This window comes from Mastomys coucha, chromosome X, assembly GCF_008632895.1.
Source record: "Mastomys coucha isolate ucsf_1 chromosome X, UCSF_Mcou_1, whole genome shotgun sequence".
Lineage (NCBI taxonomy): Eukaryota > Metazoa > Chordata > Mammalia > Rodentia > Muridae > Mastomys > Mastomys coucha.
This window is the reverse complement of record NC_045030.1, coordinates 57,471,446-57,481,308: the sequence shown is the minus strand read 5'-3', so window position 1 is coordinate 57,481,308 and position 9,863 is coordinate 57,471,446.

The following is a 9,863-nucleotide window of genomic DNA, read 5'->3' as shown; positions in this document are numbered from 1 at the left end:
AGAGCAGGCCTCCCAGAGATATTAACCAAATGTGGCATAACAAATTACAATAAGACTGGGTACAAACCTTCATATCATTAGCTTACTTTCTTACAGAAGCCAGGACCACTAGGCCATGGATGGTACCACCCACAATGGGCTAGGCCCTTTGCCATAAATAACTAAGTAAAAAAACTGCCTAGGCTTGCCTACAGCCTACAGGCTTGCCTATGACCCAATTTTCTGGAGCCATGTTCTCAATTGAGGTTCCCTCTTCTCAGATGACTTTAGTGTGTGTCAAGTTGACATAATACCGTCCAGCACACCCCCTCTGCCCAAGGCTCAGGGATGATCATGGAAGAGATGGCAAAAAGATTACAGGGTCAAAGGTCAGAGAGGAGTAAGGGAAAACACTGTCTTCTGGACATGTTAGAACAGTTGAAGTTATGAATTCAAAAAAGCTGTACGTTCCTCCACTGGACTCATATAAAGTCAAACCAGTCAACTGCCATTATGAATTGCAAAGAGGCTCATGAACCCCTCCTCCTAGCTGAGGAGCTATTGATTGTTGATAGCTATTAGAAGAGGGAGAAATAGATTTCATTAAGAATGCAGCATACAGTAGGTCAGTCATGCTCCAGTGGATAGCTGTACACCCATGACTATATAAATGTAACACAAATTAGACTGTTTTTTTTTTTTTCACATTAGGAGGATAACTGGATTAAAGAAGAAGAAGGAGAAGGGGAAGGGGAAGAAGAAGAAGGAGGAGGAGGAAGAGGAGCACGAGGAGGAGAAGAAGATATGAAAGAAGTTAGAAGGGGTAAAGAGGGTAGGGGATGGACCTGGGGAAAGTTAGATGAAAGAGTAGGTTGAATATGATCAAATACATTTGGCACATGCATAAAATTTTCAAAAACTTAATAACACATTACACTAAAAAAAGATTATATCCCATAATGTGGCAGAGCAAAGCCACTAAACATCCATACCAGTGCTAAATCCCTTGATGAATCAATCTTTCTTCCCTCTATAATGGCTAGTTGTTTACAGCCTGGAAAGCTGGGTAGGAGAAATCACTTCTGTCATGTCAAGTTTCTTCAGTAATGTTTGCACTTCCTTTGTTTGTCTTCCAATTCCTGGTATTAGTGAGAAACTCAGCTAGTAATAACCAAGAGTCACTAACAGGTTGTATAAGCCAGGGATTTAGCTCCTTCATATTGCCTCAGGGTATAAAACTTTTATCTTGGGGAAAGCTTAGGCACATTACTCAATTTCTCTATTGCCACATCACTCAGATTCCATCTACCCTTACATTCCATACCCTCAAGAGATAGATTGCAAGAGGCCTTTTCATTGTTTGTTAAAAAGTCGCCCCTAAAGAGACAGGTAATACCCTGAGCTAGGCCAATACTGCCTTTTACCTCCCCAGTGGTAAAGGTTAGACCTAAAGGATGTCTTCTGTCACTCCTATCTTGTTCTCCCCCTGCCCCCACCCCTTGCTGTCTAGTTCACCTCACGGGTTCCAAGTTTTGGGTCTCCAGAAATGCTCTTTAGCACAGATCCATTTTGCATCATCATGCCTCTAAGACGAACTGATTTTATGAAATGACGAGCTGACACCTTCATGTCATCTCCCCACCTCACTTTTCCTGCCAAATCAGAATAATGAGAAGGATCGCATCCTCTCGTCTTATCTCTGTTGCAGTTTTTCCCTTAACAAGTGCAGCTTCTTTCTAGGGAAAGAATGTTGTTTTGTCTGTGGTGATAGGTTCTGAATGGACAGTGTCATGGAATAATAATAGGAAGTAAGTGGGTATTATGAAGGCAAAGAATTTATTCTGGCAATCTTAAGTAGAACAGATATTTGGACTTAACAGACTATTCTACTGTTCTATTAACATAGTCTCTTGTGGCGAGAATTGATAGAAAAGCTTCACTAGACACTGGTGGGTATTTATAACAACTACTTCTAGCTCACTGAACTCCATCCACACGATAAGGAAAGCCAAGTAGTGTACTATAATTTGCACAATGCCACTTACTTGCAAATCTACTCCTGGCAAAGCACTCCAGAAAGAACTGGCCACAAAAGCCCCTCTCCCTCTCTCTGCTGGAGCAGTTGAGATGTTTCCTCATCACAGGCTTGGCACTGTGCCATTCTATGAAATTTAGCACTATTAGCAGTCCATTGAACTTCTGATTCGAAAACTTCCCATTCAGCATCTGGTGAGAGAAATGGCTCCAGACCTGAAAACAGAACTGAACTTCCAGTGTGTAGCTATTGGTACTTTGCGGGAGGCAAATCAGTGATATTTAGCATATCTTTGGAAGTTACCAGTCTGTGTGCTATCCATGCCAAACCTGTAACGATTATGCCAAAAGCCGTTGAGTTAGCATGCGCTGTATGTAGTGAATGTCTCAAGGATCCACCATGAAGGGGAAAGTTTCATTCTCATATTTTTTCATTGGCTTGTTTTTACTGATACTAAATGTTAGATAACTTTCCCTATGGAGTGCAAAGGTATATAAGCATATGGCTTGCTAGAAGAAAAATAAGGGAGAAAAATCTGATAGCAGCAGTTCCTCTTGTTTCATGTTTGTAGGTTTTTTTAGTATAAATGCTGAATATACAGCATAAATACAAGTCAGAATGTTACAGAGAAATTTTTAGCTGTTCAATATTATAACAATTATAAATAAGCTTGTGGGCTAGCAACATGACTCTACAGTTAAGAGCATTGGCTAGTTTTCCAACATCCATATAGTAGCTCACAACCATCTATAACTCCTTGTGCCAGGGAATCCAATAACCTCTTCTGACCTCCACAAGCACCAGGCATATACATGGCACAGACATATACATGCATGCAAAACACTTGTATGCATAAAATAAATAAATCTAAAAAAGTAAATGTCATCTTTATCAAAATAAAATGCATTGATTAAATTTATATTTTTAAAAAAGAGTAGACAATCATGGACATAAATACAGTGGAAAACCTCAATGAGAGAATTGTTCCTCTGAGAAAGGATGGGTCCCTTTGTAACAGTTGAATGAATTTATCTGGCCTGACATCTTGAGTTACTTGAGTAGGATTATATTTTAACAGAGTTCAGCATGTCAGACCACTATTTTGGGATAATAAAATGTATAATGTTGTCTCCTTCTTGAGACTATTTAAGGTGAGGCACCAGGACCAAATTAGAAGTTAGTCTTCACTTGTTTGTATAAGGCATATAAATAATTAGGTTAGGTTCCAAGCATCTCAGCTCTAGAAAATGAGAAATTTTGCTCTTTTAAAAAAGAATTTTATTCGGGCTGGAGAGATGGCTCAGGGGTTAAGAGCACTGACTGATCTTCTGAAGGTCCTGACTGAAAATCCAGGCAAGCACATGGTGGCTCACAACCATCCATAATGAGATCTGATGCCCTCTCCTGGGGTGTCTGAAGACAGCTATAGTGCACTTACATATAATAAATAAATAAATCTAAAAAGAAAGAAAAAGAATTTTATTGTTTTGCCTCTACAGAGTCTGCACCTATCTAGAAGTTTAATAGTATCACAATGGACAACAGAATCATAAAACACTCATAGACTAATTAACCTAATGATATTATTAGTATGGAAATTAATACTTAAGTAGTAAGTGGCCTTCAGAAGTTTAAAAGTTTTGGAATAATTAGTTCCAGTGAAATTCTACAGAAGAAAAGAATGTGTCTTAATCCATTTTTGCTACTTTACAAGAATATATGAGACCAGATAATGTTTGAAGAATAGAAATTTCTTTCATCATACACCTAGCATCTGAGGATCCTAAACTGAATTTGCTAGCAATATAGTTGTCTAATAAAGGGCTGCTCTGCTTCTAACATTTTCAATAATGTGCCTTCTGGAGGGGCAGAAATTCAGATTCTTAAATGCCAGGAGGCAGAATGGTAAAAATAATGACTTCTCCCTATCTAGACTTTTCTAAGTCCCATTCACAAAGGTTCTACCTCATGAGTTAAATCACTCCCCAAAGGACTCACCTCTTTACATCATTAGATTTTTGGCTAAGTTTCAACATGAATTTGGGGTTTGTTTATTTGTCTGTTTGCTTTGTTTTTTAGTTTTTCGAGACAGGGTTTCTCTGTGTAGCCCTGGATGTCCTGGAACTCAATCTGTAGACCAGGCTGGCCATGAACTCAGAAATCCACCTGCCTCGGCCTCCCAAGTGCTGGGATTAAAGGCGTGCGCCACCACCTCCCGGCTTCAACATGAATTTGGGAGGATACAAAAACTATAATATCATTTGCTACAGAAGAAAGAATGTTGCTCATGTTACCCAATCCCATGAAGCCTCCAAACATTCAAGACCTGAAGGGAGACTTTCAAAATAACTGTCTTAGCTGGGCAGTGGTAGTGTATGCTTTAATCCTAGTACTCAAGCAGCAGAAGAAGGCAAACCACTAAGTTTGAGGCAAGCCCGGTCTATAGACTGAGTTCAAGAATGTCCAAGACTCCAAGACTTGTTTCTTATCAATGAGGACACCCAAGGCTAAGATGACATAACCTACTCTTGGTTTGATAGCCTGTTAGAAGAAGAAATTGGGGTTAGAATTCAGACCCTTCCTCCCTCCACCCTGTGTGTTTCTCCAGGCTTTTTTATCTCCATATGGCAGAGGCATATGTGTGTTGTCATACTGTGGAGCCAGAATGGGTCCCATGTTCTAGTACCTGGATGTAATGCTCATCTTTCTCTTATGAAGTGTGCAAGCCAACACTGAAGGCTGTTCCACTGGCTGTGGTGGAAAACCAGTACATCAGAATTTTTCTCAGCTATGTATTAAGTTTGAGGCTAGTCAGGGCTACATAAGACCTTATCTCAAAAGCCAACAATATAAACAAATATTTGTAAAGTTATTTCCAAATATACAAAAAAAAAGCATTCAAATAATGGCATAGAGAATAAGAATTAGAAAACAAAGCATAATCAATCATGAAATTAAAAAAAAAAAACTATGGGGAAAAGTCAGTGTCAATCTAATACCCTCTAATTTATTTACTGAGGTTAGCAAAAAATTTAGCAAACAAGCTGACATCAAGTAGAGGACATACAATAGCAAGATGCATTGTGTGCCTCATGAGAAACAGAAACAAAACCAGCAAACCAATTTTAGTTATTTCAGTTGTTCTCCCAAATAACTTCTGTGACCAAAGTAGTTTGCTCCAGGAATTCAAGGTTGTCTGAACACTTAGAAAGCCCTGGAACTTTTCATATCAGCAATATTAATAATATAATAACAATACAGCTCAGTGATAGTGAGTAAACCATAAGGTTTGGGATAGAGATAGCCTTCAAGGGGCACTCTGAGACATATTGCTAGGAAGTAAGGACTTTATTCTAAAGGTTACTAATACCCTGGAAAGACAGGTAGACAGGCAGCAGTATGGTGCAGATGTTGAGGAGAGTTGAAGGCCCTAGCACGAGAGACTGACAATATGGAAGGTGCTCTGAAGAGAAGAAATCAAGGCATACATGGCAGATGCAGAGATTTCTTCCACATTTTGGATGATGGGAGAGGTTTCACAGTACAGGCCTGGAGTCAGGCTTTCTGACTTCTATGCAGGAAGCAAGGAGGAGGTAGACAGGAGGACATGTAGCCATTATAACCTCCTTTAATTTACACTTACTTGTCCAGGTGAGAAATCTTGGCATCTAAAACTACGTTACCTAAGGATTTAGAGATTATGTCTCATTAGGATGCCTTCCTGTGTCTATGAAAGGAGAAAGGCTATGCTAGCTATTGTGGTCTGAGGAGTAGCTGAAAATTCTGACAGCACATTCTTTTGGTAATAATTCTCTGATCACTATGTATTTTTTTGTTTTGTTTTGTTTTTTTGAGACAGGGTTTCTCTATGTAGCCCTGGCTGTCCTGAAACTCACTCTGTAGACCAGGCTGGCCTCGAACTCAGAAATTCGCCTGCCTCTGCCTCATGAATGCTGGGATTAAAGGTGTGCGCTACCACTGCCCGGTGATCAGTATGTATTTTTAAATTACAGAGTGACTTTATACTAATTCCTATACAAAAGGTTATTTATGATAGTTTAATCAATTGTATGAAAGTTATAGTGATCAATCAAACTTTCAATCTGCTTGGAATTATTTCATTTTCTTCCTCCTCAAATAGCCTCTTGTGTTCTTCCTTCTTATTTTGGACCTGACCCAAATTTTTCCAAAGAGCAGGCATCAAGAAGGGGTATTTTGCCTTTTTTCAGGTGGTCCCCGAAGAATACCCCAGTGACAATATGGAATATGCTCAAAGTATATAGCACATGTCTATAAAAATGGCCTTGTATAATGTGGTATAATAAAATTATAAGTAAGTGAAATAAAATAATGACCTTTAATTCTAAAATAAAAATAAAGATTCAAAAGGGGAAAATTCCAAAAGGTATATAAGGAATGTAAATAGAGAAAAAAAATAAAAGACAGGGTTCACAATGAAAATGTAAAAAAGTCTCAGTATAGAAAATATCAAGGAAAGCAAAAGGAACAGCAATGTTCAGAACCTTAATACTAAACTAAATAAAGAACAAAATAAGGACAAAGTTTCATCTAGTTTCTGTCACACATATGGCACAAAATGATGGACAAATAACACTAAGATGCATTCAAAATTCACTAAACTGTGGTCAGCACCCATTTACTACCAGATGTTTAATTTGTTTTAACATGAGGAACACATACAAATTTTATTCAGCATAAAACCTTAAGGGGAAAAGCATATGATCATTTAAATATATATAGAAATACAATTTAGTAACTGGCAATATATTTATGAATTAAAATACAACAACAACAAAAAGAACAAGCAAAGGTCTCTTACAAGATAAAATCAAAAGGTAATCATTCAAAAGGGGAAACTACCAAAAACCTACACAAAGCATCACCGTGAACAGAAACCACAGAAACACGTTCTTAACAATGGGTTTAAAGAAAAGACTATCAAATATTGATCATCTAGTTATTCATAATAAAGCATCTTGTCCATCTAATCACAAAAGGGGGACAGAGAAAGTAAAGAGTTTGAAAGTAAAAGAGAAAAATGTCATTATTTTCAAATATTATTGTTAAATACCTACATTTTCTAAAGTAATTTACAGATTAATAAAAATCTTCATCTTAATGACATGACATTTTACAAAGAACTAGAAAAACATTGCCCTAAACAATGTCTCACATAACATATATTAGAACTACAAAAGAAAACTTTCAAAGTATACTAAAAAGACAGTAAACAAAATAGTAGGCAGTAACAAAGACTCACAAATATCACAGCTATGGTGATGCCTGAGTGGGTTAGAGCACTTGTTGCTTTTGCAGAGGACAGGGGTTTGATTCTCAGCACCTAGATGGTGGCTCACAATCATCTGTAATTCCAGTCTAAAAGGAGCGGTTCTGATGGTAAGGTCTTTCTTCCAATTGGTTCTTATTTTGTCAGTAGAGAAAGTAGGGGGCTAATTGCTGGGTTGGAGGTACAGCTGGGACTTCTGGGTCCCAGGGGGAAAAGGCAGACACAAGGAAGAAGCGAGGCATTTTCTGCCAATGGTTTGGAAGAACACAGCAACCATGCGTCTCTGGTGAAGCTGGGGCCTGTGGCTACTAATACAGTCATGTGGCCAAGGATATTTGACAGGGGCTACGTGGGTCTAACCTCTAAGTTTAGAGCAGGTTGAGAAACAGAGATAAAGTATTATTAAAGGCACACTTTTTTTCTGAGCCCAGCAAATTGTAAAGTAGTAATCTGTATGCGTATGTTTCGTCCTCAGATTCGAGGGAAGCTAGGAAGGAGGTGGTCTAGCAGTCACTTCCTGGAGAAAAGGGGAGTCGAACAAAAGGGAAGCTGGCTAGGAGCTGGCCAATCCCAGAACAAAAGGTAGTAGCATAAAACTACATGTAACACCAGTCCCTCTGGATCTGACCTCCGTGGGCATCAGGTCTATATGTGGTACACATACACAAATGTAGGCAAAATACTTGTACACATAAAATAGAAAATAAATTAACAGAAAATTTTAAAGAAGAATCACAAACACCAAGGGAAAGAATTAACTTGTGCTCAGTGACAAAAGTGCTTACCCAGAGTGCCCAAGACCTCAGTTTGCCCCTAAACTCTAAAAGGAAACAGACATAAGATACATAAATCAGTAAGAAGTTTAATAGCAAGCAATTTTAAAATAAAAAATAAACCCTATAAGCAAATATTTTGAGGAAATGGAAAAGCATATGGCTAGTACAAGTTTTCAGGAACCAAAAGTGTGCATGATGAAAAAAATATAAAAAGTTCCAAGAAATATCATTTCCCTGTACATTTAAATAGCAAAATTTAGAAATGTGACCAATACCAAGTGATCATGAATACAGAGAACAGTGTTCTGGTTCCTTAAATTATGGGTTTTTTTTATTCATTTTGATGAAGTTATCCTTATGTCCAAATACATTTTAAAAATTTACCAATACACTGTTATGGGGAGACCACAAGAAATGACCACTTAGATAGTCTTAGCCAATTGAAAATTTTTGTTCCAATTGGCTTAGTTTATACAAGGTTTGTTGGGAGCCAAGTACAGCCTCAAGTGTTTAGGGTAAGGATTTTTTAAAGAAAAAAGAAAAGCAGCTAGATGAGGCTAGGGAAGGGAGATATAGTCTTCCCAGTTGTGCCAAGGGGGAAAGTGATAGTTCAATTCCAACCCCATCCTTTTGTACAGTTGGAAGATGAAAAGCCCATCCATTGTTCAGAGAAGCTACAGGCCTTTATCAGCCTGTTGGAAATTGTTTAAAGGTCAAGGTGCCTGCTACCTAGCCTGACAAGAATCAAATAATGGACAGAAATGACTGACTCTTCAAGGTATCCTCTAACCTATACACAATCACTATATGTCTTACCCACAAATAAATGTAAATTTTTATTACTTTTTATATTTTTTAAATTTATTTTTCCAGGTAGGGTTTTTTTGGGTTTGGGTTTGTTTTTTTTTGTTTGTTTGTTTTGTTTGTTTTTGCTTTTTGAGACAAGGTTTCTCTGTGTGGCTGTCCTGGAACTCACTCTGTAGACCAGGCTGGCCTCGAACTCAGAAATCCACCTGCCTCTGCCTCCCAAGTGCTAGGATTAAAGGCATGTGCCACCACTACCCGGCAGACAGAGTTTCTTTTGAGTAGCTCTGACTGTATTGGAACTCACTGTGTAGACCAGGGTGGCCTCAAACTTGTGAGTGCTGGAATTAAAGGCATGCACTACTACTGCATGGCCTTTTTTTTTCTGTCTTTACTTTTTAAAATTATTTTAATTATGTGTATGGGAGGGTACGTTCACATGAACTCAAGTGCCCATAGAACCCCAAGGTGTCAGATTACCCCTGGAGCTGGGGTTACAGGGAATTGTAAGCCATCTGATGTACTAGGAATCAAACTCAGGTCCTTCGGGAAGAATAGCGTGTGCTCTTAACCACTGAGCCGTCTCTGTAACTCCAAATGTAAAATTTTAAAACAATTCTAATGGGCTGGTTAACGGCCACATCCGTTCACCCCAACTGGTCCTTTCTGATAAGCTGTGCCTCACCCTCTATCATTCTACATCACCCAAGTCCCACCCCGTTGGATTCGCGCCTTCTCCTGCCTTCTCCTGCACTTCTGTCTCCTCATTGATGGGGTTTTGCTTCTTGCCCACAAAGCCCAGATCCTTGCCCGTGAAGTCCCTATCCACATCCAAGCCCCGCCCCTCAAGGAGCAGCCCACGGGGTGTAGGGGGGGTTCCCCTCCCCACACCCGGATTTCTGTTTCACTTTCAAAAGAGCCTAGCAACCCACGCGCGCATGCGCAGCATTCATCCAATCAA